Raw genomic sequence first — 11967 nt, 5'->3', positions numbered from 1 at the left:
GCGCAAAACACCAGCTACTGGTAGACCGAGCAGTCAGCCGAGACTGCAAGACCAGACTGACCAACCTGTCCACTGCCTGGATTGATTACAAGAAGGCCTATGGCTCAATGCCCCACACCTGGATCATGGAATGCCTAGAATTGTACAAGATCAACAGGACCCTGAGAGCCTTCATCGGGAACTCAATGGGTATGTGGGTAGAGGCCAACTCCAAGCCCATAGCACAAGTCACAACAAGTGCGGGATCTACCAAGGAGATACCCTGTCCCCACTGCTGTTCTGCATAGGCCTTAACCCCCTTAGTGCGATCATTGACAAGACTGGCTATGGATACAGACTACGGAATGGAGCAGTTGTCAACTACCTCCTTTACATGGATGACATCAAGTTGTATGCCAAGAGTGAACGAGACATCGATTCACTGATCCACACCACCAGGATATACAGCAATGACATTGGAATGTTGTTCGGACTGGAGAAGTGTAGTCGGATGGTAACAAAGTGAGGGAAGGTGTAGTCAGAACTGAGGGGATCGAACTACCAGAAGGCAACATTGAAGACATACAGGACAGTTACAAGTACCTGGGGATCCCGCAGGCGAATGGAAACCATGAAGAGGCCGCTATGAAAGCTGCAACCACCAAGTACCTGCAGAGGGTCAGGCAAGTCCTGAGGAGTCAGCTGAATGGTAAGAACAAGATCCGGGCTTTCAACACCTACACCCTGCCCGTGATCAGGTACCCTGCTGGGGTAATAGGCTGGCCAAAGGTGGAGATAGAAGCCACTGACATACAGACAAGAAAGCTCCTTACCATGCATGAATTTTTTTTCCTGCTCTTGACGAAGGCAGTCGCACTTTTCTCCTCTCCTCTTCTCCCTTAGCTTCCCTGCTTAGCCTCTTATGTCCTTGTCTAGTCTCGTGTTTTTTGTATTACTTTTCCCTGGAACACTCTCTCACAGTCTGTTCTCTAAAACCTAAAAGAGGAATTATGGATTTGATCAACTGGTCCCTAAATGCAATTGACACCCCTTTCTCAACCAGAAGTTTGGGCTTGGGTGAGCCTGAGTGCTGAAGATATCCACCTATTCGGAACCATGGTAACAGGGTTCTTGCTAATCAGAGCTGGCTTGGCCCTGACTTATCGAAGGATTAAGAAAGCGGAACCGGCTGTTCAAACCCCACAAGGCTGGCCGCTGGGATTAAAACGATGGGAAGAGGCGTGAGTTTCTCAAAATGGGCTCACTGAGTGCAGCACGGATAAGATCTTGGAGAGGCTTACGGCTGCCGTGAATACTCAGAATAAGACCTCTGAGTGCAGACTGGATTACACCTTGGGGAGGTTCACTGTGGTCGTGAGTTCTCAGAATCGGCTCTCTGAGCACAAGAATGACAACATCACAGAGTGCAAGTTTGATAACATCATGGCGAAGCTCACAGCTCTCCAACGGGAGATTGAGAGACCAGTGTTGGACTGTTAGAACTGCTTTGAAATTCATATGAGCTGTTCGCACTAAAGTAAAAAGCACCATCACTTCATGTGGATACCCTTTCGGCGCCAGCTGCGGTCGCAAGGTTGGAGCCGAACAAAAACACCCTGATAACGACTGTTTAGACTGTTCCTTCCCATTCAATGCAAGGCCACCTGGGTTGGCTGGAAGACTGTTTACTTAGCCTAGCAGGGCGAAGGACACTGTCTCAGCTGAACTCTGGACACGCACACACATGCATATACACTGATATGCACACACCCTTTCCAAACGCCTTCGATGCTTGTTCCCTACTGCGAACACAGCGGGTCTGAGCCCGCGCTGGGCAGGATGGCTGCTGTGTTTGCTTCGGATTACTCCTCACCCCCCATGAGTGTCAGCACCACAGTCCAGGATGAGACAAGGAACATCCACAAATACATCACGAAGATGGCCCCAACTGACAGCGTGCACAGGGAATACCTCAGGCAGTAGAAACCCAAGAAAGAGCAGGAAGGCGAGGAACCATCATGGAAGGACAGGCCCCTGCACGGTATGAACCACCGGCAGATAGCGGAGGTGGAAGTGACGGAAGTGACGGGAAAAGGTAAGCGACCCATGTTGTAGGTGACGTCAGACGCCGGAGATTTGGCGGGAAAAAAAAAAGTGAATGGTAGCGTAGAATTTAACAAAGTTTCTTTAAACTTCAGTATTGCCAAATAAACTAACCAATTGTCATATAACTAACAACATCTGTCCTATCATCTCTAACACCCTGGAGGACAACGAGGAGAGTTTAGACGCTCTCCAAGATTACATCGACCAGTGCTTCGAAGATTTAGTAATGAAGAAGGCCAAGAGCACGTCTTCCCCAGCCAAAGTTGAGACGCCGTCATCTAAAAGATATCGCCCGGCAGACTCCCCCGGCACAACATCGCCTGCCGGCAAAGATATCGTCGACATCCTGGAGTCAATCGATAAGCGATTGTCCAGTTTTGATGCGAGGCTGTCCCTGGTGAAGATCTTACACCAGGAATTTAAATCTCTAAAAGAATCCCTGGAGTTCAGCCAGCAGCAGGTGGAAACACTTGCTGCGGAAAACACCACGCTACGGGACTCGGTCAAATCTCTAACCAAAAATGTGACCCAATTAAACATAGAAAATAAAAAAATAAAAGAGACCGTTATGGATTTACAAGCACGTAGCATGAGAGATAATCTTGTGTTTTCTGGTATTCCAGAGTGTGCCGGAGAGGACCCGGAAACGACCGTGAGAAGCTTCATTAAAACCCACCTGAAGCGGTGAAAAACATAGGGTTCGAAAGAGTGCATCGCATTGGGGCTCCGAAGACAGGAAGCGGGAGACCTATTGTAGCCAAATTCGGCCACTTCAAGCAGAAGGAGTAGGTAAAGAGTCGTGGCAGAGAGCTGAAAGGAACGGATTTCAGCGTGAACGACGCAGGGTCCTCTTCCCAGTCCGACGTAGTTTTATCCAGAAAGGCTCCCGGGCTGTCATTGCCGTGGACCGGCTCTACGTGGACGGACAGCTATACCGCAACCCCGGCACCACTCCATGGCTGTATTGACCGCACACCAGATAAGAATCCGCTACACTATTCTCTTCACTCACGCTCTCTTGTATTAACTTTTGCTTAACTATGTAATATCAGTTTGCTAATTTAGTCACCGTCACTCTCCGCCAATGCTTTAATTGGAATGTTTCCGTTTTTATTTCTTTTTCCCTCTCTTGTCGCTCACCTTGCTCTTTGGTTTCTTTGCTTCTCTTTTCTATCACTACGTCGATCACCTGTTTCCCTAATGTGGGGAATTAGAGATATATTTTGCTGCTATTGTTAATCATCATCATCGCCATTGCATTAATAATACAATCTGCAGTATTGATATTGTATTCAGATGTTTAAACATTTTGGTACCCAATTAGCCTTTATTACAGGTGCAGTTATAACCACTCTAAACTGTTGAGTTAAATCAATAATCTTAAATGCTTTTGAATGCTTGTTATAATCTGAAATGTGTACGTGCTGGCCTTCTGTCTGGTGGAAAAGGTTACAAGTTTCAGCTGGTGAGGCAAGAGGTGAAACTGAGTGCAGTTCATGATGACATACACACACACACACACACAGTAGACTTTATCTCATTTATAGGTGAGAGGTTAATCATGTTTGTTTGTAACTCTAAAATTGTCTCTGTAAAAGAGGAACAGTTTGGTGTTCCAGACGGGAAGTGAAAGTCAGAATGTTGACAGGAAGCATCTGCTGTGGAGAGGGAGACAATGTTATTTTTAAACTGTGTTAAGTCATTGGGGTTTTGAAACCTATGTATGAACTGTATCTGAGTGACATGGAAGGGGTGTAGTAAATTTAAGCCCTGAAAGGTATAAAACACCTGCTTATGCTATGTAAGTCGGGGATCGGCGCTGTCTGCGTACAGTGGCGGTCTTCCCCCACGTGTCATTAAAATCATTGTTTGACTCCACCCGGCCGGATCAGTGTTGTTATTATGGAAGCTGATTACCTCCTTTACCCCTCCTCAATATTTGAACCTAACATTTTGGGAGGCTCGTCTGGTTATTGAGGAGGGAGAGTGAGTTGGAGGTGTAGATGGAGAAATCCGGGGTCCGAGGTGGTCAGACGGGCAGGCACGAATATCAGTGGTCGAAGTGAGTGGGCATAAGCCGGCTTACCCAAAGGTAAGGCACTACCTGTTGAATTATTTCCAAAATGTGCCAAATTGGACATGGAAAAAGTAAAGTCTACTCACTGAAATTACTGGTGAATGTCTGTTTTGTTTTGTCAGGCAGCACGGTGGCACGGTGGTTAGCACTGTTGCTGCACAGCAAGAAGGTCCTGAGTTCAATTCCACCATCAGGCCGGGGTCTTTCTGTGTGGAGTTTGCATGTTCTCCCCGTGTTTGCGTGGGTTCTCTCCGGGTACTCCGGCTTCCTCCCACCGTCCAAAGACATGCAGTTTGTGGGAATAGGTTAATTGGATAATCCAAATTGCCACTAGGTGTGAATGTGAGTGCGAATGGTTGTCTGTCCCTGTGTGTTGGCCCTGTGATAGACTGGCGACCTGTCCAGGGTGTACCCCGCCTCTCGCCCTATGACAGCTGGGATAGGATAAGCGAATGGATGGATGGATGGATGTCTGTTTTGATTTTGGTGAAAATCTCATGAGAATTGTGGTTGAAGTAATGATGATGAAGTTTATAAGTAAAAGTACTGGGTTCGAGTCCCAAGGAAAAGGAAAACAGTGAAAGTGAGTTCGAGTCTCACGTAGGATTTAGGGAATTTGGTCATTTTATGGGTTCGAGTCCCAAATTGGTAAGACAGGTTGGACCTGGGGCAGTCATACGCTTGTTTTGGGTGTGGACTGTTGTTTAAATTTTATATAAATTTTTGAAGGACGGTGGTTCGAGTCCACTAGGAGGCGCAGTTCTCGGAGGTGACGCTCCCTCCTGGCCAAGGACGTTCGGCCTTGACCTATCGGCGAATAGGGATAGTACGGTTGGCAACCGGGGAGAACTTGGGAACCTCCAAAATAGCTAGGAGTTCGAGTCTCCTGACCGTTTGGAACGGTATCTGCGCTTTTTTTGGCCAGCAGAAGTTGGACTTCAGGCGTGTAACTTTAACTTAAAACTTCGGGGTAAGCCTTGGCCAAAAATAGAGCTTCAGGCAAAGTTTGGGTTGGTTGACACTTTTAAATTGAGTTAGGGATTTTAGAGATGAGGCCAGAAACGGTTCGAGTCTGATACTGGTGAATTGATCGCAAAAAACTGAGAGTTTATCCGCTGGGCGGTTAGGTTAAATTTGCCGAAATTGTGTAGGTGCTAAAAGGCCTAAAAATCTGTGCAGTTGTAAATATAAGACGTCTTTGTAATATAAAATAGGAGATCTCTGTGTGAAAGGAGGCTGAGTCTGGGCTGGAGCTATTTTTAGACGGTGTGTGTGTGTGAATGCAAATGAGGAGCGGTGACGCGCATGGAGATTTGTTGCTTTTGGTTTAGAGTGTTATTGAGCTTTATAACTATAGTTTGCAAATATTGCTAAATGCCTGTAACTAAGATGCTGGTTTTGCTCATTACGAGAGTATAAATAGAGTTTGAATGGATTGCTGTGAATGTGTGATCTGTGACTGAGTTTTGAGATAAATATATTGAGTGCATTGTATATGCTTAAGACTAACATTACTTTCAGTAGTAACCTTTCTCCAGCAATAAATGCTGGTGTGTTTTATTTTTTAATTTCATGTGTGTGCTGTGAGAATTATTAGAGGTTTCAATTTTTTTGACTTGCTCTTTCTGATTATGAAAGGCATGTCTAAAATATTCTTAGGAAAGCGTATTTTGAGTTATGTTCCTCAACTTCTGTCACAGTTTAGGGGCGTGAATGCTGTGAGAAGCAGGTTTTGAGTGATTGGGTGTGATTTGTACAAAAAATAATAAGTAAGAAAAACACTAGGAATGTGGGTAGTAGAGCAGAAAAGTGGAAGTTTGAGAGAAAAGGCGGTGTGTGTGAGACGATTCCTGATGTCTGAAAAGAGCTCTGTTGAGCATGCTGAAGACTGATGTGAATGCTGACAAATGCAAAGAATTTAGTATAGTTAAAAGTGTGTGCATGAAATAAGGGTGCATTGTTTTTAGATCAAGAATTAGTAGAACTAAAGAGTTTGATTAGGCTGTAAAATGGGAAAGAGGAACAGAAAATATGGCTGCATGTGTGACAGGAAATGGTGTGTGTGACAGGAACTCTACATGCCCATATAAGGAACTCACTGTGACAAGGGAGCACCCAGGGAGAGAAAACAGACGAGTTAAACTCTAGGCAGATGAAGCAAATGGAGGTTTTAAGAAAAGAAATGAAAAGGATATTAATTGAATGCTTTAGCGCGTCAACAAAGAGGTGGACTTCTCTCAACCTGGAATCTTGAGTAGAGCGGCAAAACCATAGATTAACAGAATTGGGAGGAAAACAGGCCAGGTTTTGGCTTCAAATTTTACAGCTTGACCTCTCACTTTGTCCCCATCCTGAGAAGAAGCTCAAAGGACAGTTAATCTCCTGATGAAGACCGACAGAACATCGTGGACTTGAAGAATTAACAGCAGGCAAAAGACAGTGCAACTGAATAGTGATGGGTCGTTCACGAACGAAATGGCTCATAGAGCCGGCTCGTTGAAGTGAACGACGCAAGCCGGCTCCTTATTGGGAGCCGTGAGGTTTTTTTTCTTCTTTCTCTCACCCTCTCTCTCTCGCCCTTTTTTCCGCTAAACTCCGCATGCGCGGCCTGTACTTTGCGCTGGGCAGAGGGGGGAGGGGCGTTAGTTACACTCGCAGTAGCACAGGAACAGAGCCAGAGAGAGAAAGAGCGAGGGACAACAACGTCACATTAGAAAGGTATAGTAATCATCCACTATTTTCAGTTGCAGATGACAAAGGATTCAGAAATCATGCAGGTCCATATGACAGAGAATGTGCATCTTTTTTTTGTTTTAATATTTTAATTTATATTTAATTGTGTTGTGGTTTGCAGTGTTTTGTGTCGTTTCACGTTAAATTTGTTTAAAAGGAAAAAGCTGAAAATTTAAATAGTTAAAAGTTTAAAATGTAAATAGTTGTTCTTTGTATTATATGATTTATTTATTACATTTTATGTGGAGTGAATAAATAAAGTATATTTATGGTGGCCCTTAGAGACAAAGCACGTACAAACTCCAAAACACGTAAAAACACCAAAACGCGTAAAAACTCAGAAGCACGTACAAACTCCAAAACACGTAAAAACTAAGAAGCACGTACAAACTCAGAATCACGTACAAAAGACAACAGAAGTGCTCCAGGATGCTAGGGCGCAGTGTTGAGCTTTTGTTACCTAGTGGCTACACAAGCCAGGAAGTATCAACAACCGGATTTGGTGTGTGGTAATAACAGGTAAATGAGTTTTTTTTTAAATTATTTGAATAAATATGAGTGCTTGTCTATAAATACACAAACAATAAGCACATGCTTTCAATTGTGTCATTTAAGTGATCTGGGTAGCTCTGTTTTGGAAGTTCAGTTAACGCTAGAAATGTGCTTTAGAGTTTGTATGTGCTTTGTCTCTAAGGGCCATATATAAACATATATAAATAAAACCACTTTTTTTTACATTAGTAATTCCTTTTCTGCATAATTTTATATTATTGTTAATGATTAAATAATTAAAGCAACAAAACAACCTGAAGAGCCGGTTCGGAGCCGAAAGAGCCGGATCTCTAAAAAGAGCCGGAAATCCCATCACTACAACTGAACCATTAATACTGACGACGACTGATGACACCAGCAGCATGTACTCTGAATTACAGGCTGGGCAGTTAAACAGTGGAATAAAGAACTGTTGGAAAGCACTGGACACTGATTTTCAGATTTGCCAGGCTTGGAGCAATCTTGAAAGAGACGACTGAAAGGGTCAACAGAGAAGAAGAAACCACGTGATGAAAACATGCATGGTGGACTGCAGACTGATCAACAGAGAAGAAACAGAAGCAGCAAACAGTTGACTTGGGACTAAAGCTGGAGATTTCAAGAAAACAAAGGACAATGTGAAAAGAGGACAGAGACCAGTGAGAGGTGAAGCCTAGACGAGTTCGACTGCGAGAATACAGGGTATAATTGGGTTGAAATTGAAGCCGGAACTCACCTTATCATGCGAATTCCTGAGGTCAGATGGCCCAGGGTGTGAGTGGGCGTTAAGGCGTTTTGAGATCCCTTCCCAGACGCCTTAACGCCCACTCACACCCTGGGCCATCTGACCTCAGGAATTCGCATGATAAGGTGGGGCCAGGTTTCACAATGAACTCACCCGAAACTCTGGCTGATTGGGACCCACACCCAGTTCCACACCTTGGCTCAGGCGATTAGAGGATCATCAGGGGGTTCTTTTGTCCCTCTGTGGGGGGACACTCCCACCAGGTTTATATCTGGGACTCTCCACCATTTGACCTTAGAACTGAAGAAGCCTCTCGGATGAGAGGTGAAACGTCTTCAAGTAACTTAAAGAAGTCCAGACGCTTTTCTTTGCAAGCTCCTTTGACTAAGTATGTTAAAGTGCATAAAGGGGGCGATTATTGTGTGCAAATTGTGTGGTTTTAACAAGATTTTTGGCGTATTGAGGAGGTGAAATTATGTCAGTTGACCTGAGAGTGTCAGGACTCTGGTGGCAAAACTTTGGTGTGGTTAAGATTTTTGAGTCTGTTTGTTACGTTTGGGTTGTTTTTGTTTTTATTTTTAATAGAGGGCGTTGTAGTAAACATGGACATGTCTAAGAGGGGCCCATTATTTTTGTAACAGTGCACTTAGAGAAAACCTGTCAGGTATTTTATTTTTTTTGTGTGTGTGTGTGTTTTGATGAGCTAATAATCAGCTCTCTTTTTCTCATTTTCGTTCTAAGCAGGCCTGCAACAGTGAATAACAGCGCTGACAAATTCTCGGGAGAGCAAATATAAGGTGGGCTTTCCAGATTACAACTGGCTGAGGAGAAGGCTACCTGTGGGGATCTAATCAGGTCGTAAGTCCCTGTCTAAAAGGATTGTAGCGATTCAATCCAGTCCAAAAGCATAAGGAACTATTTTCCTAAAAACAAAATAAGACAAATGAATGAGCTCATGTTGCTGAGAGGGGAGAATCTGATTACTTGTGCGGGAGTCTCCACTATCAGCAAAAATCTGGTGTGAATGCGTGTGAGTGAATTTGTGTGACTGGACCAAAGTTGGGATGACTAACTTTTTTAATTTCCTAAGCTTGGGTGAAGCATTTTAGTTTGACACATTATGTGTGTCAAAAAAGGGGGAATTTAAGGTATAAAATAGGTTTTAGGAACATGTTATGACTTTTGGGGTTTTTGATAATCTAGATATGCTAAAACTGAAGCAGAAATTGTTATTTTTTATGTTAAGGTTAAAGGATTAAAGTGAACGAAATCCTGTTTAGAAGATAAAATGCCGGTGTTTATAAGAAGCAGTGTACAAAACTTTAAGGGAAACTGTGGGAATAAAAGATATGGGGAAACTAGTGAAGATTGTAGGAGTAGAAAATGTTTGATTTCTTTTTGACTTCTAGAAGAAGTGGTTATAATGTAGGCTTACAGATATTACATAGATTTATTTCTAGGATAAAGGAGATAGTTTATACGTAGAAATGATTTTTACACATTGCATTTTGTGCTAATTAAAGAGTTGTGGCTCAGTCTATTGAAGGTTATAAGCTTCACAGAGCGCAACGTCTCAGTTGATATATTGGGGGAGGCTTGGAGCATAAAGGGGCGAACATGCTTACAAACACATAGAATCCATAAACCTGAAATTCATTTAGCTTATGACTGAATCTGGCTGAAAGAGGAGAAACTTGTTGATATAATTTGGGCCATTAACAAAAGGGGGCCACTGTAGAAGTTAACTCTAGTTTATAGAGGAGCAAAATGAGATAAAGATGCTATATCAACAACAGGTTATGACACAGGAAATGTGAGTTTTAAAATAAGGTGAGTGTTAACACGCAGGAGTTGTTTCTGGGCAGCATTTAGCTATGATGAAATTTATGCATGAGTAATTGCTTATATGCTTAAACTTAATTGATTAAAATGGTTGTTCTCTCTTTGATCTTTTAGTAGAATAGGTGCTTATAATGATTTTCTTGTGACCTATTGGGAAAGGTGACTTTTAGGTCAGAGTTGAGGCACTTGCAGCAGCGACAGTTTTGTGTACAGGATGTTGATGATCAGATAGGGGAGAATAGAGTGAGCAACAGGAAACATATGCAGGGACGTGAAAGCAGTGCTTTAAGAGTGTTAAAATGATGAGTACTGAGATGCGTAACGTTGAAGAATAGGTATAAATAATAGTTAATTAGTCAAAAGATAATTAGCTTCATGCTTTTGATTAAAGAGTCCTAAACATGATAAGTTAGGGAGGCGTAGGCCAAAAAAAAGGTGTTTTGTTCCTGTGCAGGAGATCTCGGCTACCACAGGGGGTGAGGATCCTGGAGGCCCGAGACCTGACGGACCACAAGAGAGGGACCCAGAAAAAACCTAATCTCACGCATGGAGTGTTCTCAAATAGGAGCTGGCGTTTATTACTGGACCACCTAGATGACATGAGATTGTTGTCTGATTTGCTGAGCCACAAGACTGCTGGAGAGGGTCGGAGAAATGACACAAATAAGTGTGGTGACTCTCAAAGAGGGTCACCAAGAGAGGCAATGTGGGGAATTAGAGATATATTTTGCTGCTATTGTTAATCATCATCATCATCATCATTACCATTGCATTAATAATACAATCTGCAGTATTGATATTGTATTCAGATGTTTAAACATTTTGGTACCCAATTAGCCTTTATTACAGGTGCAGTTATAACCACTCTAAACTGTTGAGTTAAATCAATAATCTTAAATGCTTTTGAATGCTTGTTATAATCTGAAATGTGTATGTGCTGGCCTTCTGTCTGGTGGAAAAGGTTACAAGTTTCAGCTGGTGAGGCAAGAGGTGAAACTGAGTGCAGTTCATGATGACATACACACACACACAGTAGACTTTATCTCATTTATAGGTGAGAGGTTAATCATGTTTGTTTGTAACTCTAAAATTGTCTCTGTAAAAGAGGAATAGTTTCTTGCTGTCTCTGTAAAAGAGGAACAGTTTGGTGTTCCAGACGGGAAGTGAAAGTCAGAATGTTGACAGGAAGCATCTGCTGTGGAGAGGGAGACAATGTTATTTTTAAACTGTGTTAAGTCATTGGGGTTTTGAAACCTATGTATGAACTGTATCTGAGTGACATGGAAGGGGTGTAGTAAATTTAAGCCCTGAAAGGTATAAAACACCTGCTTATGCTATGTAAGTCGGGGATCGGCGCTGTCTGCGTACAGTGGCGGTCTTCCCACGCGTGTCATTAAAATCATCGTTTGACTCCACCCGGCCGGATCAGTGTTGTTATTATGGAAGCTGATTACCTCCTCTACCCCTCCTCAATATTTGAACCTAACATTATCCATCTACAGGCAACACATTTACAACAGCCACACAGCGCACACACGCACACATTTGCTCATTTTATGCACACACATAGTCAGACCTATGGAGCTTCTCGCCGCGCATTTTCTTCTCTTTACTTACAAAAAAAATAAAAAATGTGTTTTCATTTTCCTCACCCGTCTAAGCGAGACACACAGCGTACATCATTAGCCACAAACACACAACTATGGGCACGCTAAGATTTGTCACATGGAATGTGCATGGAGCTGGCTCTAGGGAAAAAAGGTTAAAAATACTTAACTTAAAAAATTACAGGCAGACGTTGTTTTATTACAAGAAACCCACATGCCTGTCACAGGTTCGAGTGAACTTAAAACACCTGAGTTTCCTAATGTGTTCTCAGCCTGTTATAATTCTAGACAAAGAGTAGCAGCAATTCTAATACATAAAAATATTAATTTCACAGTACTCGATACAG

General features: G+C 42.9%; 1 long non-coding RNA gene across 1 annotated transcript; it reads left to right on the top strand.

Annotated features, from left to right (window-relative positions):
- Window positions 1-8219: 8219 nt before the first annotated feature.
- On the top strand, window positions 8220-11505 carry LOC146520740 (uncharacterized). Its single transcript, XR_014873881.1, has 2 exons — window positions 8220-9229; window positions 9262-11505. It is a non-coding gene; the product is annotated as an uncharacterized LOC146520740 (long non-coding RNA).
- The last annotated feature ends 462 nt before the right edge of the window (window positions 11506-11967 follow it).

The sequence above is a fragment of the Neolamprologus multifasciatus genome, chromosome 4 (genome assembly GCF_963576455.1).
Source record: "Neolamprologus multifasciatus chromosome 4, fNeoMul1.2, whole genome shotgun sequence".
NCBI classification, from domain to species: domain Eukaryota; kingdom Metazoa; phylum Chordata; class Actinopteri; order Cichliformes; family Cichlidae; genus Neolamprologus; species Neolamprologus multifasciatus.
Note: the sequence above shows the minus strand (reverse complement) of the source record. Positions and strands in the feature narration are given on the sequence as shown.